Raw genomic sequence first — 26,498 nt, 5'->3', positions numbered from 1 at the left:
TAAAACTGTTTAAATTTTACTATTTGACATAAAGTTATAAGCTGTTGATTAAATGGAAAAACATAATCAAACAGGGAAAATTTTGGAAATGTTTTTATTTTTAAAGATATTTAGTAAAAATTTAATAGTATATTATCTTATTATAAATAATGTATGGTGGAATCAGAAAAGTATGAAAAAAATGATATTAGTAAAGCAATGCACAAAACACTCACTAAAAGTATCACACCCATATCCTTACAAACGAGCAGCCATAAAGCAAACTACCATAAAAATGCAGGGTGTAAAAACACTGCAAATTTATTTCAGTCCCATAATTTATTAATCCATCCATTATACCTACTTTAGATCGAGCTTTACAAAAAATAGTATTGGAAAGCAATTAATTTGCGAATTGGCCGGCTACCGTGGCAGAATCGCGTGGAACCCGACAAATGGCGTACGTCATTTAATTTTGCTGACCCCATGTTTGTTCCCGCCATCATATTTAAATTGAATTTCGGAGTCTACGAGCAAACAAATGCAGGTTACGTCTGACTCGATTAGTTGGGAGTTCATCTTTCTTATCTGTTCAATTTGCATTTTATCTGCAGTTGCTTTAATGTTAAAATTTATTTGTGTGAAGGTTTTAATTTTCAAACTTAGAGATAAAAGAGTTGCAAATTCAGTAAACAAATAAAAAATTGGATGGGAGTAAAAAAAAATAATTATTGCGATAATCAATAAATCTACTGCAAAAGATATTTCAAATAACAATTTGTTTTTTTTTTTTTGTGAACAAGCGAAAATGAATTCAAAACATTATCCATGATATGAATTTGACAGTGATATTTTTGAGAAAGGAATTATCTGTGTTAGTTGCATTCATATTCCTTACATCTAACAGACAGTATTAAATAAAACAAATCCTGTAAGCTAATAAGACGAGGATCTCGGTGCATATCATTACAATATGAGGATGTCATACTAACGAGCTTCTCGCAAATAACTCCTCATAATACCAGAGGGTACACACGGCCATAAAAGCCCTCTTCACTCTTACTTTACTGTGCTTTCTCGCTAATTATATTTCTACTAAATAATGGTCTTTATGTAGTGCGCTAGTTTGTATCTCGTTTGTATGTTATTTGTTAACAACGTTAAGATAAACCAAGTTCTCGTAAATAATATTAATTACGGACTACTTAACTATCCTGTACCTACCGTTTTATTTTAGGACCATATGAAAAGGTGAAGTTGCGTATTAACAAAATATATATCTATGTTATACAAAGCGAAAATATAAACAATTTTATTCAATTTACACCCTAAAAAATTATAGGCGTGTGAGGAATATCCAATTTTCATGACTGCAAATTGCAAATGTATAAATAATAAATTCAGCAACAGTCACAGTAACTTGGAACGATTACATCACAAACATTTTAAATGTATTTCCAACAGCGTATGAAAAATAGGTTAATAAAAGCTCTTTGTACAGTGTAAAATTTGTAGCGAACTGTTAAGAGCTACTAGCCCAAATTAAACACACTCGAGCGACATTGAGCGCGGTTTGCGCGTATATTTACAGGCAACTCTTCTATTATTATTAATAAAGCTGAGATCAAAATCACAGCAGGAAAATGAGGATGTATTTTACACTTAATTAGGCTTGGCTTGATGGCATCGCTGTATTGATAGAGCAGTATAAGTAGACGAAAAGGCATACTATGTTCTAATTAGAAACAGAGTTCTATACTAGCATAATGTAAGAACCGATAGACTAGTATTCATATGAAATAAATATAGATATCATAATATCATTATTCCTACGTTTCATCGCATTGTAATAGAATTCAGGTCGAAAGATTGTCTGCAACCTTTCATTTAATACTCATATCACAGTTTGTTTACATGCCATTGTACTATTGACAAGAGCAAGATGTTGTAGATAATTATTTATTAATGACTAAGTTTAAAATATCATATTATGTAATACGTACATGTTTTTGTTATTTTCTTTAATTTTAAGTGTAGTAAAATATGTTTTTCATCGCCATAACGTTGCATAGATGTCCAAAAACCAATGTAGAGTTTAAACAATTTCATACATGTAAAATTATTTATTTCAAAGAATAATTACTCAAAATCTAATGTTGAGATTAATTATATTTTATAGTTGTTAATTTGATTAAATATAATAACACTAATATAGGTCAGATTCCAAACTAGTGTAAGAAGGCTTACCAGTCTTAGCTGAAACCACGTAGATAGAATCGTATACGAGGATAGATATCCTTAGCTATTAATAATGCCTTCCTGACCGAATTTCGGTTACAACGGCTAATCTCAACAGACTAGAAGATATATGATACTGTAGTACATTGTTAAGAACTGCGAAATTAGATGCATTCTTTATCCCCTACTCTCATATATATTAAGGGTTAGAAATCCGATACGAGCGGAGAGAGATCAGGTGCAAAATATAACACAGACATAGTGAGTTGCTTATACTATTATCTATTAGGTAGTCACTTTATCTGAAGTGTTCGTTTTTAGCCTAAAATTTACAAAATTATAGAACGTATAAAGAGTATAAAATATAATCATCAGACTTCTCTATAATTTGAGTTATATTAATTTTACTAAGAAGTGAAAGCAAAGTAATTAATTTCATAACTACTTAAATATAATTAGCTTAAGTTTAAAAGTAACGAACTTGCAATGAACGGGAAGAAAAGCGTTGTTTAATTGAATTGATAGAATGGGTTGAGTTATTGAGATCCGCTCGTTTATTAAAACTTTTTTATCGAGGAAAATTGCAATTTATTACTCGATAAACATTAATTTATCTTATCCTCGTTTTTATCCCCTATATCAACTTATTTCGCTGTATCCTATTCCATAACGTAAAATATAAAAGTTACTTTCTTATGATTTGCGTTGAGTTTTTACTTATAATAGCTTGTTGAAGGTAAACTTTTTCAAGCGGTTTTTTTTGCAGAGACCCCAAAAGTTGATGTTTTCATAACTCTTTTTGAAGCGGTGGGACTTTTGCAAGTTTTCCACTGACACCACGGTAGAACTTCCTCTTGCCTGAGGCTTCGTCTATATCAATATAAATCGTTTAACGTTAATATAATATTACTTATTGAGCTTATCCAAAAGTTAAAGTATTTTCGTTTTGATAAGCTCATATAATTTTATATTAATCATAAATTAATTATTAATATTTTACCTTGTTTATTTATAAGTAAATTATTTTATTTATAACCTCTGTTTTATATCACTAAATGTGTTTTTTTACCACTAGGAATTTTTTGATTGTTATGTAACTATATAATATGTTATATTTTCCCATGTAAATCAATAAATTAAAATGGTGTTAATATACATTAGATGTACGTAGGCACTCAAAGCTCATTTTCGTGGCTCACTAGATGCATACCACGCTATTTCATACAAAATTTTATGAATAAGTGCATGAAATCGCACAAAGGCATAGCTAGCTATTCATAAAACGTAATAACATGCTTTTATAAATAAACAACCATATAAAACACAAATTTATTTCAATTAAATATCTTCAAACGTTACGTCACTACCATAAAACAGAGTGCAATAGCCAATTAGTCCCGGCAAGTCTTCATTAATGCGAGGAATAATTCCTTACATTGTTTATTCTTAAGGATAATACAATACATATTGAGGACTCTGTTATACCGATTTCGCTCCACGTTAGGCTATTGTTCGTGAGTTTAGGCACTTGAAAACAAACTTCTACGCTCAAGTGTTTGCGCTCCCGGCTCTTTGCTAAATTGTTATTCATAGCTTTGTATAAACGGTTCCGAAAAGTGCTTCACCATACTCTTATCTTGCTTAATATCATTTCTACGTAAGTGAATTATTTCTCGGGCAACTTTCTTTTGTTTTAGCTGTCTGATTGTTGATGCCTGTTTCTTGAGTGAAGCGATCTACTGTATGATATTCTAGGGAGTCATCCAATTTTCGTGGAAAAATTCTAGTTCTCTTTTCATTGTTATTTTTCTATTTAATTTATACGCTAAAATCTATGAAATAAACAAGCTTTTATTTGAAATATAAAATAAAAGATTTGTTTGAGTACGGAAAAACTACTAATATTGTATTTCTATACTCTTGGTAGAAAATATTATGACAGGCTATGGTTCGGATTTTTGCAACAGGAAAATTTGAAAGTTTTTATGATAGACTTGTGACGCTACACCACTCGAATGTTCGACTGTGGTTCACTAACATGTACCTACACATTTTATATTGCAGCTTCAATCCAAACGAATATAATATCAAAATAACTTAGTTAACTAATGACAATAAAACCGTAGAATCTTCCAAAAAAACATCGATACATTAAATGTCGCGAATCGCAATTAGAATCGTTTTGACATTCTGCGAAATTTGTGTAAAAAGGTACCTCGTATTTACTTTGAACCCTTAAATAAAATCCTTTCAATAAAAGATCATAAAGATTTTTCAGAAAGGAGAATGAAGTTTAAATTTCCACTTAGTTAAATCCTTCATTATCCGTTTGAATTGTTTCATTTTATTTTAATGATAACAAATTAAAGAATTTATGTCGCTTGTTCATTGGAACTTGAAACAGATAATAAATAATTGGAGCGCTTTGCAATTTGTCTATCCATTGGTTTACGTAGTCCTTTGAAAGTGTGCAAAATATATTTCTTTCATCAGCATAATTCACACCTGGTTCCCGTTATCGAAGGGAAGCGAGGCTCACAGGTAAGCCCAATCATGTATTATTTTATATATCTTTGATCATAACGTAGTCAAAAGCACTTTGAAACAATTTCTTATTTCATCACGTAAATGTTGTAAGAAGGATGAGCGTAAAATTTTGCATCATGGGATAATAGTATACGCTACGTGAATACTTTTAAGTTTATGGAAGGGTTAGAATATATTTTGATACACAAAGTAAGGCAAAGAAATATAAGATTAAAATTTGAAAGTATAGGTAGGTATGAACACGTTACCATTTGATAATTTAAGAAATAATAAAACGATTTATCAATTTTTACTATTCATAACACAGATCTTGTAACGTACTTAAAAATAGAAAAATAATGTAACAATTTCCCATTATATTGTTAATACGAAATGCGATTTTAGATCCTTATGTTCTTCAGCGATTATTAAAGCAGCTTTCCTGGAATACAATGTTTATGGTGGAAAAGCTGCAATCCACTATTCTATATTACTTTTTAAACACTTATATCGGAACTTTAAAGAATAAGGATAGCAATAGTTTTCTTAGTTCCATCTGACAAAAGATAGAAACGGACATGCGCATTTAAGATGTTATGGTATCTCTGAACGAACTTAAGTTGAAAGTAACGACAATGGAAAACCAACCTTATTTTATTCGACTACAATATTCATTGATATGAATGTGAAAATTTTTGTGTGCATCAAGAGAAACTGTCTGGGATGCGTCTTACACAAAACACATACAATAGCACACATAGACGTGACATTTATGTGCGACATCGTTCGAAGTTCGTAGGTGTTTTTGTATGTGTAAGTACTCTGTACATTTCGCGAGCAAGATAGGGCAAAGGAAAAGCGTTTGTAGTGAAAGCAAGCGAAACGCCGGGCCAGCGGCCGGTGACAGTTGTCAGTGTAATCTGGGATTCAGGGAGGGATGGTGGTCTCGCGGGAGACTCATTTTGGCGCCGTTTTTCCGATTTCCCGCGCTTATCCCCACGTGGTTGATTGCTAATGATGCGGAAAATGAATGAATTTTAACTCGATTTACACTTTTTAGACTGCTGTGATAAAATGATACCGTGTATATCACTAAAGACCATTAATTTTCTTATGATCGTGTTGTGATTTTGGCTTCTATTGTTGGAACAGTAAGTTTAATTATTGAAACTTTTAGAGATTAAGAAAAAAACAGCAATTGATATTTTAAGGAATGGAGGAATTGAAAGGCATTTCATATATCTTAATAGCTTTTTTTATTACAATCGTTTTAAATAAGTGTGAATTTATCAAATAATCAAAAAAATTATTAGCTACCATTTTTCTTTGGGGGGAACGTAATTTTCTTACGACCAATAAAATATTTTACATAACATAAAGTGATCCAACGATTGATTTGTTACAACAGTTATATATAATTTATATCTGTGTTTGGTTATTGGGACAGAATATTATACAAATATATTAGGTATTAATAATTTATTAATTAGATAAATGTATTTTCTTTTTGCGTTATTGACGATGTATTTCTTAACAGCTGCACTTTCGCTTATTGCCCATTTATACCTACTTAATATTAAGCAAATAAAATAATTAGGTTATTCGAAACGGTTTAATGAAAGCCACTTGTAGCGCTATGGAATTGTTCAGAATATTTTGAATAAAGCTCTAAACGACCTTGTTATATTTTAAATGCTTACTTGAATTTCAAATTTATTTCACAAAAAGGACGTATTTTTGAATGAAACTAAATTATTGAATGAAAAATTACATAAAACTTTTTATTAAATTCGGTTTTACCAAATATTGGATAATTTAGCGTATTTGATGAAGATTATTGTTTAATATCTACCGTGATCATTATCTTTATAGTCGCTCTATATTTTATAGATTTTTTTTTGTATCTCTATGACCCTTAAATTATTTTTCTTTTAATAACTGAAAATAAAATAATATTAGACAATGCCTTCAGACCGAATATTATAATGCACTTCGCAAAAAAATAACTGTCTTGAGTTACAAAATATACAAAACTTTAGATAAACCTGTACTTAAAACATTTGAAACCGATCAGTTATCTTATTTGTATGCAATGGAAAAACATCTTCTCTTTGTTAATGACTGTCTAATTAAGCTAGTAGAGGGACTCGAGAAAAGCTTAATTTGTTTTAATAACCAATTGTCATTTTGTGTACTTACCTATAATGTTGTATGTGTTAATATAATTCAATATTCTCATCGTATAAAATTAAAAGACGCGTGCGCATGATTTCATGATTATGAAAAATATAGATGAAGTATGAAGAATCTTAATGGCATAGAGCTAATTATACATTTCGTTTTGGGTAAAAGTTTATGTTTTTTTTATAATTTTTAAGAAGGTTTTATAAAAAAAATACATTTAGAGTAAAACATTCGAACTTTAGTTTCTAAAACAAAAAGCTGATATTCCGATTACACACTTTATCGATTGCCCTGATCTACCTACGCAGAATTTTACTAAATAAACATTTTTTTAGAATTAACTAAAAAAACATTTGAAATATGTTTAATTTTCCTTTGAAAAATAAACAGTTTATTCAATAAATATTCTGCCTTTGATGAGACGTAGGAAAAGGCAAATAAATTTTTCATATTTCATTTAAAAATCATATTTTACGTTTCTAAATAATCATCAAGTTACTGTTTTAAAATTAGATACAAGGTTTTTTTGATAAGCTTAAAATATGTAAGTATGTACTTCATTGTTCATGTATCATCCATCTTCATGTACCAGCAGGCTAAGCTATCATGGTAGAGCGCTTCCCTGTTTTAAAAAGTGTTTTCATAATAAGTAATACATATTATGAATTTTAATTTTAGTACTAAAAATTTTTTTTAAATCCTTATTTTCGAAATCAATATTCATTATAGGTATGTAAAGAATGTGGGAATGATATCATATCGATATTAAGTACATTGAATTTTTTATTTTATGTTCGAGAGTAGAACACACCCACACGCTTCGCGTTGTGTGGCGTGCATGCAATATTAATTTTTTGTAAGTATTTTATATTATAATAATTGTGTGCCGTGGTTTATACCAAACATTAACTTTCATCCCCTACTACAACTATCAATGATTTTTTTTAATTTAAAAAAAATAATATAAATTCCTTGCTATTTAAAAGATAACTTTGAATTTTTATCTGCCAGGAGTTTGAACCTACGTTCTAATGATAACCTAATGCTAAGTGTTCCTGTTCACTCAACTAAATTTTATAACGCTTCTTTTACTGTTAAAGCTGTGCAACTTTGGAATGATCTACCCACCAGCATTAGGAAAGCTCAATCGCTTGAGTCTTTTAAAAATATGGTAAAGAATCATTATTTGCAAACCTGCTAATTTTCTGTGCTGTTTTTCTTTTTGTGTTTTATTTTTAGTGTTTTTGATATTGTTTGTTTTTTTTGTTTATTTTGATTTGAATGTTTTTGTATTAATTTATTTGCTTTATGTGTACACTATCTTCCCATTTTTGCAACTGTATATTTCATGCTTGGTACTGGTTGCTTGGAAGAAATTGCTGTTTAGCAATAAAGCCGCCAATTGCTTCTGATATCCTTGTATTGTAAAATTAAAAATTTGTGTGCAATAAAGAATATATAACTATAACTATAACTACGCTACTTTTAATATAACAAACAGTCATGCATCTGACCAAAGGAATTCTATTTTAAATAGTTGCTACAGAATAATATACACTTTATTTTATTCCATAACTTAACGTTGTCATTTAAACAGTAAAGCGTGACAGTTGAAAACAGTCGCTAACAAAAATGTCATTTGCAACCATTGCATTTGAGTAACAGCATAAGCAGGAATGCTTTTGTCCAAGAAACAAAAGAGTACACGCTTGTTGTTCCACCAGCTCTGTACCAGCAATGTATATCTAATTTAACCGAGAGTATTCAGATTACAATTTTGGTTTATACGTGCAAACAATGTGACGCTTTAATTTACGAGTCAACAGACTAACTATCGGAATTTCGAACAATACTGTCCTCTCGTTCTATTATAATTGTAATTAAGATTGTTAAAACAAAATTCAACTACTTGAAGATATTTCGGAGAATTGCAATGTTATTCAAAGCTAAATTGTACAAAGACAAATCCGATTTATTTCGTTACAATGTTGTTATTTAAAGTTGAGTTGTATCCAGTAAGATATAAGTTGCGCTGCGAGATAACAAGAAAACTAAAGAAAGATCTAACGATACTTTTCGAAAGAAAGCGTCGCAATCAGCTGTTAGATAAAGTTCGTCTTGGCGGAGCGCAATCTAAAATTGTAGGCGAACAGTTTAAAAATTGTAGCCACCTGTTCCTTAAAGTAGATAAACTTTTTAAAACTATCCAAGAATTTGCATGTATCGTCTATTAAGAGAACTTAAAGTTAATTTAAAAATCTTCCACTTGAGCCACGGAAAGTGGACTCGGAAATATATTGTCCTTTTATTTACTGGTCTTGAAAAACCTTTGTGGAAAATTCTCTTGAATCGCATTTAATAAATTCAGCTCGTATATTTTGCTATCGGAGGAACACGTAAACTTACTTATTGGAGCGTTCCCATAATGCACCTTATTTCCAGTAGCTCTTTGAAATATTGCTGCGCTGATAAATGATTAATAAATGTAAATTAAATCCGATCCGATTTACATTTGCAGAAACCATACCTTACACTATTACGTTAAGTGTAGGTACTATAAAATATAAACCTTTCCTTAGGTTTATTAATTACCACGTAATGCAGTTTAATATTTTATACACCTGAGAGTAGTAATATAAGATAAGCTATGTAGGTAATTTTGAATTAACTTATGTTTAAACAATTAAAAGCTTACCTACCCTGTTAGCTATCGCAAGTGAGAGTTGGATATACTTATAATTTTAATGTATATTAAAATATTGTTGAAATTATATCTTTTCATAGTAGGTCGGGTAAAGATAACGCGGTATTTATTTTTAGTTCGATAACTTCACTTTGCACTCTGATAAAAAATATCATCATTTTAAATTTATTTAACATAAATATTTTAACATTGCATACTAATATTTGAGCTAATTTTAACGTTACAAAGGTACACGTAAAAAAGAGAATGCTGTCAAAGGTCAAAAACGTTTTATATCGGAACAAAAAGCTTTTCAGGCCTCCGGTACTGCGATCGGACTGAGTGGAAATATCTAAATGAATTTCAAAAGTCCGACTCAATGAAAGTTTTAAATTGCAACTGCTGAATCGTGGACTCAAATTTGGGCAATTTAATTTTGCGCATAGCACAAACATCATGTCCAATTTAATTCCAATGTGAATTCGGTCCGGTCATAGTGGTCGGGGCCAACAATGCAAACTCTGAAGTTTCTAACTTTATCCTCCGCCTCCCGCCGCCCGTCCCGAAGGACATCGTCGCCAACGTCAGTATGTGGCGAGATTTGGAGGAGTCCAATTTAACCCTATTTATGCAACACCCGAAGACCCCGTATTTATTGAACTCACAGTAACAAGTTTGGTTATCGCCTTGATTGATTTTCAAGTTGCCGCCACCCTCGGCGCTATTAGCATTCAGAAGATTATATTTGCATACAATCAAAACATATAAACGATCGTTTATCATTTATTTACATTGGCTCGTAAGGAAATTGTAGAACCATTATTTACAAAAATATCACGACTTCTTTCGAATCGTGAATGGAAAATTCAAAAGTATTTCTAAGCCATTCTTACAATGTCTTTTTATACGCATTATATTCATTTCGAAAATTTTATTGGTTTTCTCGGAAAACTAAACTAAAAGATTTCGCGAAAATGCGTCCTAATTTTTAAAGTAATTGTTGTCGTCCATAAAGTTATCGGTTGATTTTCCTGTAATTTATTTTAGATAGACTCGACGTATTCAGCGTCAGCTTTATAATAAAAAAAGTTTCTTTTAATTGTTCCTAGTTTGAACGCAATTAAAACGCATACCTAGATTTCTTTAGTTTTTGTATAATGCACTTATAAAGTAACACTCATCAAATATTCAGTAACAAAGTAAACGTTTTAAACTAGTAATCGTGTAAATGTTTAATATTCGCAAAGCAACGTTACCGACAAAAGCTCATTTTCGCATTTCCCACGTTAGGAAACGTCTAGCACACTGACGCGTGACATTTACTCTAGAGACACATCTCTCGTTGTTACAAGATAGTAATATTGAATTAGCTCTAAACAACATTATATCCTGTTACTGTGTGTAATATGCAAGCCATAACATGATAACCACATTGTTAATATTCAGCAATATAAGTAAAATACTTTGTTAATAAGACTTTTATGAGAAAAATATAAAAATAAATTTAAAAACAGTTATTACAAATAGAACATACTGGATGTGCTATAATAAACGTCACGTACCCTACGTCTAAATTATAATGAATCGTACAATGAATGTGTACGCTTCAAGCGCAGTACAAAATAAGCAAGCAGCAAAACTAGCCCTAACCTAATCCTTCATTCCATGACATTCTAGAACGTCGCTGGGAACAATTAGGAGTCGTCATTTGCGATGAGAATTCAGCACTCACGTCAAGTGATGTGCAATCGCGGTGTTGGCAATAGACGGTGCATTGTTGCCGATGTATTGTGCACCTGCGACAGAACCATTCGCGTTTGGAACTGGGACATACGGACCGCGTCTTTTCACTGCAATTGTATTCTGACGCATTGTCTCGTTTCATTTACTCTATGTACATTGTCGACTTTTCCCTTTCTTGGCTTATTTGCTGGCGGGCGCTGTGGTTTTTTCTCAATGGACCGTGTAGAATGCTGTTTGATATAGTGAACCGTATACGGTATAACAATTGTTGCGTTGGAATACGCTTGCTGTTTTACGTTTGGAAAAGGAGGTTTTCTGATTGTTGTTAATTTACTTCGAGTGTTCTTATACGTTCTGTCTTCAGAGTAATGTTCACGTAGAAACAAATTAATACAAAGCAAAGTTTATTTTCAGACTCAGAATCCTATACCAAAAGTAATAAAGATTGGCTCACACTGTTTTGTCAAGTTTGCGCATGCAGCAAATAAAAACAGCTAACAATTTTTAGTTATTTTGTAAAAAAAAACTTTTACATACGCTACAAAACTGACAACGTTGTTATAATGGAAGGTAAATCTATACAACTAATCGAAGCCGTGTTTTATTGCTCGTTTATGCAGTTGCACATTTTTCGATCATATCAGATGGCGAATCTTTTTGTATTCATCATCCGAGTGCATATCAGTTCTGAATGCAAATGTTCTGAGCCGCTATTGGCGCACATCTATCATCACGATATTGCGTGACACACCGGTTTATTTATACATATATATATTTTTTACCGAAAATACACAGTCTGTCCAAGCCACGTCGGTGTTATTTTTCTATTTACTGGAACGGCTTTTTAATGGGCGCTCTGCTTTTTTGATATGAACTATTCGCGATTTTCAGAATACGTTTTGTTTAAAAAATACTCTATTGCGTTGTTTTTGTATGGGAATTGAGGTAGTGCTCTGTGAATGATTTGCCAAGGATATTAAACAAACAATTTGGTCAACTTTTGTATGCAACCATCGAATTCATCACAACTGGAAATTGTTTAGACACCAAATACAAATTCTATTCTGTTTATTTAAACATTGTCAATATGTTGACTGTACACAACGATGAATGTACATAAATATCGAGTAATAACATTATTTAATTAATAACACAATATTAAAAATAGCATGTTATTCAATATTTCAATGTACAATCGCCAACACAAAAGCAATTAATTTTAAGCATAAAATATAGAGCTGAAATATCAAAGCTGACTCACCCCGCAGCAATATTTACATAACCTCTTGTTAGCATTTTTCTGCATACGATTTCTTCTCGGTCATTTACCCTTAACTCACACAGTGTATTAAATATGTGCACAAAGCTATGGTCAGGATCCACTGGCCTCTCATCAATCATTCTGATATTGCGTTAGCCAGAGTCGAATTAAAAGCGTAGGCCCTGCGGGAACGCTCACAAAGGAAGCGATTTGTTACTTCAAGCGAGAAATCCTAGTTGATATTTCTATGTATCAAGTTTTTTTTTTCACAAAGGCGTATCAAACAAATAAAGATCCTTGGCCGACGCGACGCCTCCGACATCCGCTTTAATGATACTTTGAAATAGAATTTTTATACAAACCCTTTAATAAGTGATCATTACTAATTCTTTGAGAGTTCGTAGTCAATAAATGCGTCCACTTTATTTAAGATCTCGATCTTAAACTCTACTTGAGCGGCATTTCTATTACGTGTACTTTTGACTGAAAAAAGCTTGAGTAAGGTTAATAAGACCTTGCTTTACGTTGATAGATAAATGGTTTTTAGGGAAAATAACATTATTTCAAAAGAAAGTTTCTGAAAAATAACAACGTAACCCTCTTCCCTATAAAGGGCGCTTAAATATTTATTGGCATAAAATACATGTGCGACGTCAGATAAATTCCTTCTGATTCCTTCATACCACACTCTTTTCAAACTACTGCTTTCATACTCTATGTCAAAGATAAAATTTTAACATTTCTTATTGGAGTACAAATTAAAGAAAAAAACTTTCCCCAGTTTCGATTTTTTTTAGTTATTTGTGAGAATGACCATGATTCTATCCAATTGAGATAATTTTTAAAGAATATAATTAACATACTACATTTATTTTCATAATCATTAGCCTACCACTTACTATTAGCTCTGCTCAATTCATGAATTGAATCATTTAATTAAAATTAGGAAACTGTGCAGTCCAGCAAGCGCACTAAGCATTAATCGAGATCAATATTGTTATTGTTCGCCAAACAAATCCACAAACCGAACATTTGGCGTAAAATTAATTTCTTAGCAAATTATATCAATGGGAACATAACATATATAGGTTATAGTTAGTCTGATAAAACGTCTTAAAATTAAATTAATTGTTTTCTTTTGATTCTTAGGTAGATTCTGGCTCTAACTGGAAGCTACTGTGGCACGCTCGCGATCAAACTCTTTGCTCCTCGCTAACCTTTTATATTCTTTATAATAAAAACTATGTAGACAGTATAATATAATATTCATTATTATGATCCAAATTAATCAATATCGAAAATATATGACTCATATCGTTATTCCCTAGTTAGAACTAGGCAACTAGAAAATATATAGTTACACCTAGTTCTTACTACGTAAAACGCGTTGTAACGGAAAACGTGTTTCAACTGTAACAACGTACCTATAACATTGCGCGATTTATTCCAACTTTTATTTAGTTCATCAAAGCGACAACTACACGTGTTAGTTTATCGTATAGGAATTGGCACTCCTGTTTACATGATCGCCTAGATTATGGCCGACCACTGACAAAGTAGCCAGGACAGACTAAGCACTTAACATATGAAAGGGATTTGTTCCTAGGCTGTCCACAAAACCTAAAATATTATAGAATAGGCAATTGCCTTGATAGTGTCCTAGGGTACTAGGTTCTACCCTATTATATTTTAACGTTTTCGTAATTGAATGTAAAATCAAATGCGTTCGAAATTATGTATAGACCCAGACTAAAACAAATCTAATTTTCTTTCGTAGTAACTCAGGCCCTGGAACTGGAGACCCTAGAAAATCTATTGTGTCTGGGACCGATCGGGTCGCTTGGGGATCAATGGGTTAAAAAAATTAACAATAAATAAAAAATATTATAAAATCAAAGCACATTTTTCAGTACATTATACATCTCAATCAATCTCATCATCATAATTTTGAAGTTTAAATTAGAGCCTTTACAAAATTGACTAGTTAAAAAACGAGATAAAGAGACGTGCTTTTTTTTATAAAAGTTATAATAAAAAGGTACCCAACATTTTACACGCAATTTAAAATGTAAGAATGTACGAGCTTGGTAGTTTTCATAAAACTAACCTGTACACATAGGAGTTTAATACAACAATGGAAAATCAAACGAAATATGCGGCTAGGTACAAAGTAACGACACAAAGGGTATTTGCTTCTCGTCAGGCAGTCGGCACTTCTAGTGAAATTCAAATAAATCCTAACGACCACAATAACAGCCGAAATAAAACCAATACGATTCAGGTCAAGATTTACTCACAGCGTATAATGGTAGAGCTCTATTGAAAAGTTTGTTTCAAATTCGTTTCAACTAGACTATGGATTTTATTCCGAATATCCGACAGGTGAATGGATGATTCTTTTAATTGCATTTAGTAGTTTATTTAGTAAATTGCTTGGTAATTGTTTATTAGTTTAGTAAATTGCTTGGTAATTGTTTATTAGTTTAGTAAATTGCTTGGTAATTGTTTATTTAAACCCGTCTTAAAGAGGAGTATCTATAAAATATTACATACTTGTATACAGGTTCAATGACATCAAAAAATTCTAGAATAACTGTAAGTCAATTTCATTCTCAAAAAATAATCAATTCATCGAACGACATTATACATACCTATAATAATTCGCTGAAATTTAACACCAGAAAATAATCCCTAATCCATGTTATTATAACCGACAAAAGATTTATTATATTCGAACGCTATCATATGAAAAAGCAATACGATTGTGCGGTGTGGCGTGCGGATCCGTTTGAAGCGATGCGACTCGGAAAGGAAAATTCAAATAAACGCCGACAAGATGCGAAGGAAACGGATTTAGATTTGTTTAACCGGAATGCGAACAAAAATTGTTTAATATCCTTCGACGTCTGACTGTACGACGCCCGAGGCTGCTCTAATTGGAACAAACTTGCTTTTTTAATAAAACCTCGCCAAATATAGCGTTGTTTAGACTAGCGAAACAGCAGCAATATCAATTAGTATAAGTACACTTGAATTAATAAGTTAAGCGTAATTATGTTTTAGTATAACAACCACTCAATAAATTTTAAGTTTAAAGTTATTCAAATCTTTGGGGGTATTAAACTCAATCTTAAATTATTATAAAGCGGAAATTTATGTGCTAATTATAACAAGCACGGAACTTTCTTTTCATGTTGCTTTAAGATACATGGCGAATTAATGGCAATCTTATATGACAATAAATTGGTTTCCTAGTTTAACGTTATTGAACTACGTCTACTTCAATAATGTATCAAACAAAATGAAATGGAATTGGAAGCGATAAAGTAACATCGAAAGCCGATTTACGTTCAACAGCAACTTGTGAATGTATTAAAAGCCTCAGAGCTAGCCGATTGTAATGGGAATTTAGAATTGCTAGGTAACAAAGAAGATAATAGTTGTTCTACTATGTAAGAACGAGAGGAGAAATTATACATTTTGGTTGAGGGACGATGGTATTATTCCGATTGAACTGATGTTTAAAGGTATCCTAAAATAGCATTAATTTTTAACACAATAAGTACAAGTTTAATAATTCTCTAAAATCTTTCACTGGAAAGACTGTAGAGACTTGGCTGTTTGCATGTTTTAGAATTTAGCAAAAATATAGACATTTAAATATTTCAATTATTTATTCTAGTTTTGTAATCATTAAAAATACATTTATAGGTACCCAAAGACAGACAGTTCAATTTTATTTAGGATATACTGCATGGTTAAATTTAATAAGGAGTCCTTCTAGATTTATGTATAGAGATTTATATTTATTGGTCCGGAAGTTTAGCGGATAGAAATAGTTATTACATTAAAGCGTCATATCCACCGCCATTTCATTGAAATATATCTTCAATTTAGCATCATAATCTTAACTACGAATAAGAATTGCAGTTTTACTTAAATCTATGAAGTAATGTAACTGAAGGCAATAAAACAAATAAATTACACACATATTTATTAAAGAATCGGAGAGTTACATGAAATGTTCTAATTTTAGAAATTATTGTATATTGTAAAAGAATCATAATTTTCATAAATAATTATAATTTCTCATAACATACAACATTACAATTGGATCAAGGGTCGAAAGATAAGGTTGCTTTCAAATGTAATATTATATTATAATGATTACAAGACTCATGTAACAGTAATTAGTTACAAACAGTAGGTATCTCACGACGCTGAGTTTTTCGATCTTATTCATTTGTTCAGGAAAAGTTCAAGCTTTTTTCTTTTCTTTCCCTTTTCTTATTTATTTAATTTCACTTAAATAAAAAAAAATATTAGATATATATTTGTTATTTTTGGGTTGTTAAATATTTCTTATGAAACTGGTATAACAGTTGATTTATAGATTTTGTTCAGGTTTCCTTGAGACCTTTCAGATGATCTATATTCTATACTATAAAGTGAAAGCTATCTACCTTTCAGAAAATCAGTTTACCGAAAGGTAACAAACAACACAGAAAAGGGTACTTGCGAATTTACAACATTAGAATTGATTTTATGGGCTGAATATTGAGAAGGGTTTTCTTGATAATTTGTTCTCATTTCTATGTTATGTTTTATTAGAAAATTTTAGCAGTTTAAAGTTACAAATGTATTGTTTATTAATAACTAGCGGTCCGCCCCGGCTTCGCCCGTGGTATAATATTTTTGTTTTCTCTACATAGGAACCATCCTCGTACTTCAAGGAATCTAATAAAAAAGAATTATCAAAATCGGTCCACCCGTTCAAGCGTGTTGCCCTGACAACGCAAAACGGTTTTCATTTTTTATATATTATATAGAATATAGATAATAGAGGTTTTAACTTTTACATTAATGAAACTGCTTTTCGAACTGGCGGCCGATATGGTGCCTAAGTCTTATTTATGACGATTCAATCGTACATCTAGAATAATGTACTTTGACTTAATAAACGTTTAAGTTTAAAAAATATATGAAATAATGTTACATATTACCATATACCAATGTCTGAACCCACATCAGGTACTCAGACATAGAGAGTACAATGGCCCTTATTGCATAAACCATGTTATAGGCACTCGTTAGACAATAATAACTATACTGGTATGAGCCCTTTGTCAGAGAGTCTTATTACTTGGTCATTGTTACAAACCAATACAGAGCCCTTTGTTAAGATGATCTATCATTACATCATTGTCATTATATCCGAACTATTGTCTTAAATGATATAAAATATTTTTTGCTATAGGTGAAAGTGTAAATATATGAAAAGTTATGGAATAAAATGAAAGGTTCTGTGATATTAAGAAATTAAAGATGTTTTAACGGATTTTAAACGCGATTTATTCACTATATTATTTTCCCGACGTTTCAAACACTTTACAGCGAGCGTGGTCACGGGTGACACGTGTAATTTCTAAATGTATAATAATACTCGCGTAAAATCAAACACTAGAAAATACTAGGTTTCATGATAATTCGTATTTAATTACACACACTTTATTATTTTTCTTCTATATAATGTTACCTCTAGATTCTTTTAATTCTTCAATTTATTAACTTCAAATATACTTATTAAGATAGAAAGCCATACATTTTAAGCACTCCAGACTAAAATCTATACATATAATAAATTGTGGAAGGGTCAATTCTGTACATTGAAAATATTGAAAAAATAAATAGCATCATAGTGTTACTGGATCGATACCAAACCCAAAATATGTGATTAAAAAAATTTTTGTCTGTCTGTCTGTCTGTCTGTATGTGAAGACATCACGTGAAAACTAACGGTTCGATTTCGATGAAACTTGGTATAATTATACCTTATTATCCTGGGCGTAAAATAGGATACTTTTTATCATGGAAAAATACGTAGAAAAAAAATAATCTCAATTTTTCAGTTTTATCCATAGACGTTGTTCTGTAGAACCGCGAACACACGTTGGGTATTATTATAGGCCTAGCCGTATTTGGGTCCAATAGATATATTTTATAAGATGTTATTGTCAGAGTTACTCAAAATGGAGAAATAAACCATCCACGCGAAGACCGACATCCGCGCGGACGGAGTCGCGGGCGGAAGCTAGTACCTAATAACAACATGTTTTACAATATCATCAATTCTCTACTAAAATATCTGATTTCCAGCTTGTAAAACGATGTTATATTCGCAACGAACAATACCCAAGGAAACTGATATTTTGGTACAGTGGGGTGTTGAACAAAATACGACTAGGTAACTACTTCGTTCATTAAAATGATGTATTATTGAAATGTTATAATTTTTAGAATTTTAGCGTCAATTTATAACAATTTGTTTTCTTATTTATGTTGTTCTAAAAATAAACTTTTAAAATTGTAACAAAATAAATAACGCTGAGAATTTGGTGAAAAAAAAATATATAAATGCTAGGAAACATCTTTTTCAAAATGAAAGTAATAACTTACTTTGTTTTAAGTTTACAGATACATTTTTTATAACATGCTAGGTTGAGATGTTTACAAAGATTCCGATGGAAGGAAAGTGTAAAGGAATGCTTCAACGTCCTTTGAGTTAAGTATAAAGACCTTACTCCAATTAAGTTGCCACTTAAAGCACAAGTTACTTGAGTACAGAAAAACGACAGTAGCCTGTTATACTCTCTTTAGGATTTTGAGTGCATTAATCAAGAGCGAAAAGATATTGTTTTCGTTTAAATAAAAAGTTGTTTATTTTGCTCTAAGTTATTTTGTTCTTATATATATCGTACAGTATTTTTATTGAGTTCTCTTAGTCTTTTTTAATGTGCTAGTCTTTTATACACTGATGATATAATATGTATATGTTATAGGAATATCTATTAATGTGATTTAGAAAAAAATATTAGAATAAATTATTGTCCAATATATACTAATATTATAAAGCTGAAGAGTTGGTTTGTTTGTTTGAACGCGCTTATCTCAAGAATTACTGGTCCGATTTGAAAAATTTTTTCGGTGTTAGATAGCCCATTTATCGAAGAAAGCTATAGGCTATATATTTTCACGCTAAGACCAACAGGAGCGGTGAAATGCGAGTGAAACCGCAGGGAAAAGCTAGTGAAATGTAAATTTACTCAAACAAGTCTTCCTATGCCATGCACGAGAAAAAACATCAAATTACCAAATCTAATTACATGTAGAAAGCAGTAACATTTGGCACAAGCAAACAATTATTTAACTCTTTGAAATGAGACAAAAGTACGCTTATCTACAACCGTCCACACGTTAAGGGCATGTCAGTTCTTATCCAACCAACACATTAGCGACTGACAGTTCATTCATCTTGTTTGTTATTCCCTTAATTAAAGCCTACCCGCTGAGGTGTTGTAATTTTCTTGTTGATTTGCTCCTTGCCACATATTGGATTACGTTTTGGATAATATAAAAAAAATACTTGAGGTTTACTCGTGATTGAAACGTAAATAGGTTTGCAACTAAAAACTAGCAATCAGATTTTTTTCGTGATTAATAATAATTTAAAGAACTTGCAATCAGATTTTATTTTAACATAATAATATGTATTATGCAATTAAATAACTATTTATATATTACATTATCATATCTTATAGTTATAACAGCTCAAACATTTATGAAGTAGAATAAATACTGGCACTTATGATTTATAAATATTAAAAATCAGTTGCCCGATATAATTAGGTACCTACTCATTAAGTTACCCTTTGGTCATTTAAACATATATGTAGGCTAATAGAATATATTCACAATTAAAAAAAAGCGTATTTACCTAATAAATTAGAGAATAAGATTCTTGTAGATTATATACACAGTGTCCTTCATCTTATACTAAAATCACAGACTAATTTTTAACTTAAATGATGGAAAATTATATAACAGTTTAAATTTAGTTGATTTGAATCAACGAATCTAAAAATATTAATCTGAAATAAATTAATAATATTTTCTTCTAAAGTGTCTATAGCGTTCGCGTTAAAATTATCTTAATGAGATCCATTCATTGATCCAGAGGCTATTTTATGAAATAAGTCAAAAGTGATGTTAAGTTTGTTTCAATAAAATTTTAATTTTACGCGACTGAGAAGTGATGTAATAATTCATGAATTATTAACTTATTTATTGAGTCTGTACCATTCTGAACCTACTTACATTAGATTTATAAATATTCAAATTTGTTTCTAAAAATATTTTGTATCCCTGTTAAGACGCACCTAAATGATTTTTTATTAGCTTAATTATATTTGTGAGTAAAAGTTACCTCTTTTATAGTTCAGATTGTTAAAGAAATACACAATTCACTTTACTTCTTTTGATTTAGAGTATTATAAATTGAATAAAAGCTTCGTCGTCTTAACGTTCACAGCAAACACTGCTCGTGTTTATCGAGGTAAATAAAAAAATTTATAATTTATATACTTACCTAAAATAAAGTTGTTGACAAACGTTAACATTTTTATTTTCTTTTTAAAATTACTGAGTCAGTTTAATTTGCATGTATGACTAAAAAAATTACCCATGTATAAACATTAAATTAACTATACTTCACTTACAAATGACCCTTATAATATGTATTATTCCCCAAAACGTTAAAGCAGTTTTACACCTCATTGTATTCATTTATGAGGTACTTAGCAGACAGGTGTATACTTGGACTCAATCGAAATCCAAAGGAACATTTTCAAAGTGTCCTACAATTTGCAACGCAAATGATCATTAATTATGGGAATCCCAGCCGCAGTCTAAACCTCACATTAAATACTAATTACATTCGGACAATTGCATATTTGATTATTCGAGAAACAAGGGAAATGGAAGCATTCAATCGATTCGTCGATATTTGCCCGAACGTCTATTTTCATTACGATAATTAAATTATTGATAAGCATGAAAGAACCGATCGGAATTTATATGTATATTTAAATACACCCTTAATTATCTTTCGTCATGACTCTTTGTGATTCCAAATAGGCAAATAATACCAATTTTAGTTAAAAGCAGTATTAATAAACCATTTCACTGCGAGCTTGAACGGGACTATATTTAACTCTGACATATTATATCATGTTAACATGCTACCTCCAAATTAAAATGCAAGTTATTTTTTACTTTATACTCTTTAAATTCCGTGTAATACTTTATTTCTTGTAGATATTTTTTAATATCTGATTTAAATAGATGACATTTGAATCATTACTGCCCACTGGACGCACGAACCCTGACCATTCATGTAGTGCGTATGAAACGAAAAATTATGAAATGTATTCAGTGGTATTTCAACTTATTTCTACTATGATTATTACATCAATTTACGCAATTCATTTTTACATATAGTAGTATAGTGTCATATATATCTTGATAGCAATAATATGTTGTGGCAATGTAGTATACGAGTATTCGTGAGATGAAATGGGAAGGAAACAAATATTTATCATTAATGTTAGACTGTTGGTGACATATGGAAAATTGTAGCTGTGAAAAATGATGCAGGCTGACATCGTGTCAACAGATGGACGAAAGATGTGGTAGACCCAGGAGAACTGTTTCTGGTTATTTTTTGTATCGTAGGTAAAGAAAACTATTAGAGAGCTATTTATTCCTTATTCTACCTGGTAGCTATTTCGGACTTGTTTGAAATAATGTATTATTGCATATAGATATACCTCTTTATAGAAGAAATTTAAAATGATAAATAATCAAATTAATTAACATAAGTTTGTCAATCTAAATCTTTTATTGAATAGTTTGTGTAGTGTTGCGACATTGAGTAAAGTTTCAATCGACATAGGAATTTTTTTTGGTGTTTAGATATTTGATAAGAATAATATTATTGTGTGTAGACAAAAACTTATTAAATGTGTACCATCACATAGTTTATTTTTCTTCAAATAAATGTATTTTATAATATAAATTATGTTTTTAGTTTAAATCTTAGAAGATTTAACGAAACTTGAGTAGTATTCCATGGAATAAACCGCATAAATATTTCTAAAATAATTCCCCATCAATTACTCGCTTAATTCTGTCAAAGCGTTTTAAAGAAAAGTTTTTGAATATGGTAAAAGAGAAACACTGAAAGTGTCCCCGCTCAATTTATTTAACAATTTATGGCAGCTACAGAATCTGACTCGAAGCGGATTTATTAAGGTTAGCTTTGTAACAATTTATTGGGCTTCGTAGCGAAGAAGCAGCAGACCTGTCTGTAGAACAAAATTTAATAGTCTCGTTAGCAATGCTTTGTTCTTTATCAATTGTTTTGAAACAATTAATTGTTGAATATTCTATTAAGTTTAATAATGTTAAGCTTTGCTATTTCCAAACCGACTCCGATGACCTTTGTAGGATTAAAAACTACAAAAGAGCTTGGTAAATTTGAATTATAATGAATAATATTGCATATAGATATCTATAACTATGTATTAATAGAATAAATCTGAAATTAGAAAGAATCAAATTAATTAACGTAATTTTATTAACCTAATAATTATTATTATACCTCAAAATAAAACTTCACGAAACGCAAATACGTAAGTACTTGTTTACGATTCTTCATTTAGATAAAGTAAACAATTTAATTATAATTTGAGTCGACACCAAATTCTTTTTGTGAATTGGTTTTATAGAGCCGTGTTCGTCTCGACGGTAGAGGGCAGCACATTCGTGCAATATGACCATTTTACTACCGCAGAACGTAGTAAAATTATTTTTCAGTTCGTAGTAGGTAACAGAAACTAGCTTGGAGCGCATAAAAGACTAGTAACAGCACTGCATGTTATAGAGTGGCTTTCATAGCAAGGGGTTTTTACAATTCTGTGTGATAAGGCGTCTTGCGAACACCCTACGTAAGACTTATTGGAAACTGCATCTTTTCTTTCAAAAGGACCAAGGGTATTTACCCTCAGGTTATCCAAATTTTGTACCATGATTGTGCGTCCAATTAATTTGTATTTTATTCAGTTAACATACCAAGAGAAGAGTAAGTTTAACTTAATACTATAAAAAAGAAAAACATTTAATTAAACAAAATATCTGTTACAATAATAGATATGCAACCACTTACCTAAGTAATTTTTTATTGTCTGGTACATGACATATAAATAGGTTATAATACCTACATTCTTTATTTGGTTATATAAATAAAGTCAATAAATTTAAAAAAAACCATACCGCATTTACCAGCAAATTAAAAGCTTACCTAACCTAAAAACCCACACATTTAAACGCTACGATACTTAATTGTGGTTAACGTGTTTAATTGCAAAAATTAAGTTTAATTTAATTGAATGATCTTCGAAATTTGACGTAATTAAATTTGGCCAATCCCATAACATAAATACTTAATGCATAAATTAACATACACAAGTGATATACGATAATCGCGTTTGCGGATCAGGGATAGATAATTTACATTGATCCCACTTTGTTAGTGTGCCATCAATATAGATAGGGCTGCAATTAGTTTCAGGGCTGCCCCCAAACATATTTATTCCTTAATGACAGGAGATTGTTTAATATATAAGTAATTTATAAAATATTCATTACGCGTGTCGTGATTCTAAGATTGGGGTTGATTTATAAATAGTAATATTTTCCTGTATTTTATCAGCTAATATGTATATTCAAGTGGAAAATTTCTACTGTTCTAGGTTGTTATAAATAACACAGATATTTTCACATACCTACATGTTACGTGGGTTAAAACGAAAATATTTATTTCAAACGGTCGATTCCTTTCTTCTATTGTACCAAAATAATGTGTCAAATTAGGGTACATTTTTGGGTTTCTTTTTGTATTGTAATGTCAAAGCTTTGCCACAATAATAATTCATTCAAGTTTTAGCGGAGGCGCTTAAAAAACCAAGGGATTTCTAACAAACTTGTGAATGCCCATAACCTCCCTTAAACCGACGCGACGGTATCCTATAATCCTTTCTAAGCCGACGGCCTACCTTTTAACTATCTCCCTACCAAAATCCACGTTTATAGGTCAAGTACTATTCAAGATTTAGCGAACTTCAGTAAGTAGCTTGTATTGCATAAAATATTACATGTACTAAATACTAATCCGTGCAATAAAACAATGGTGAAAATGCTCTAAATTTATTTAGAAAAATCGTGGTAATTTATTTTGAAAATGCTCCATGGCTAAAAATTACGTATTTATAAGAAAAATAGAAAAGATACATCTTATAATATTTCGGTCATGTTATACGTCAGCCAATTGTAAAAAAGTGAGGTAAAAAATCATAATAAATTATACTTACGCTACCCTTAATATTACTCATACTGACACAATAAGCGCATGAAAAACTTACAAAAAACTAACTGTTTTTGCGATAGTGGAGCAAAGAAGGTCTTTATCTAGAAGTTTTATCTTGATATAAAGTATGGCATGATATGTATCTATATCACAGCAATTTTTCTGCACTACCTTTACGAATAGCGTTATTTAAGTTACTTTAATCTACCACTAGTTTCCACTTGCTTATAAATAGGTATAGGTCAATATAATTAAACTTGTAGTGATAGTAAATTTGTGTCTATTAATCCGATAAAATAGAGACAAAAAAAAACATCTATAATGAAATATCAAATATGAATACTGTAATTTAAATCCTTAAATAACATTATTAAATCTTGGAGTGATGAGATATTTAAATTTCATTTTCAATTAATCTCTGTGAAGAACAATAATTACGCTGATTTGAAAATAAGATATTCAAATTCATCATATAAATTTTACTTCAATTCCAAATACATTTCGTGCTTCATTTCTAAATTGATTTCATTAAAATGGTTTGTTATTCTAAATAACAAATGTCTATTAAGGAATATTGTCATGTTTTATTAATCCTAAACCATTAAGATGAAGCAATTATAGGCAAAACGAGACAGTTATTTCGGCTCGGGCCGCAACCCGTCTTAATTATTCTGCAATAATCAGCAAACCCCAAAGCGCAGATTCAAGTTACTTCCAATAAGTTGCGAATTTAAATTGCTATAGAATCAATTCAGAGGCTTCCGATGTGCTTATACATTTGTTTCGAGGGTCGGTATCATCCCCTTTGTTTGACATTTGATTTTTGATTTTATTTCCAACTTCAGAATAACACCCCATTGAAACGAATTTCCCCAGATGTGTTTGTGTTTATTTACTTTATTCCTCTTTCCTTAACGTTATAAATATTGGTTAAGGTAACATAAATTTTTATGACGAATTAACTTAAAGTAGTTGACCTGAATACTGTAAGCATAATGTTTTTTATATTTGTAAGTTTATTAATATTTAAATCTAACGAAGTTCAGATGTTTAAAATTAAAAGCTTCTTAAAATTCGTCACATGCATTTTTACCCGTAAAATTAACAAGCATTTATTCGTCGCGCTTATCATAATTTTATCAAACATCTAAAATTGTACGAGTACATTTTCTGAATTAATATTTGCTACACATTTACATGTTCAAATAAAAAGGAACCACAGCGTATGAATGAAACAAAAGGTTCACGCCTAATTAACTCTTGCGAAGTGGCGCGAAACTTTTGACGAATTCCAGTTATAGTAGGTATAATTATATTGAATTTACTAAAAACTTAAAAAATTATACGAAAATAAGTTTTAAACAAGCCTGAGTGGTCTTAAGTATTGTTATAAGTAACTTGATTCGACTTTTAAAGCTTCTATCATCGCGTGACTGAACTCGAAAAACTCATGAAGAACATTTGAAGATCAAAGAATACGGTTTTCGCATATTAAGCTTTTATTGTTTTTAATTAATATGGATCTTGTCATAATTCTGATTCACATGAAGTGATTTACTTCGGCAATTGAGTGTTTTTTTCTGTAACTTTCGTATGTAATGAATCTTAGCTTTCTCAAGCAA

General features: G+C 30.6%; 1 protein-coding gene across 2 annotated transcripts in view; it reads left to right on the top strand.

Annotated features, from left to right (window-relative positions):
• The window catches only part of LOC149908505 (lachesin-like), a 111,247-nt gene that overhangs the window by 46,739 nt on the left and 38,010 nt on the right, over positions 1-26,498 (top strand). Inside the window, exon 1 of one of the 2 annotated variants that reach the window (XM_090102001.1) lies at positions 5,674-5,894. The exons of the other annotated variant lie outside the window; for it this stretch is intronic. The gene's annotated coding sequence lies outside the window, so the exon portion shown is untranslated. Of the gene's footprint in view, positions 1-5,673; positions 5,895-26,498 lie in introns of those variants that run through there. 2 annotated transcript variants of the gene reach the window in all.

The sequence above is a fragment of the Colias eurytheme genome, chromosome 5 (genome assembly GCF_061535395.1).
Source record: "Colias eurytheme isolate Ceu_HAF_F1 chromosome 5, ilColEury1 Martin Lab GWU primary, whole genome shotgun sequence".
Taxonomy (NCBI): Eukaryota; Metazoa; Arthropoda; class Insecta; order Lepidoptera; family Pieridae; genus Colias; species Colias eurytheme.
The sequence above is the reverse complement of the archived record's forward strand: the minus strand, read 5'-3'. Positions and strand labels throughout refer to the sequence as shown.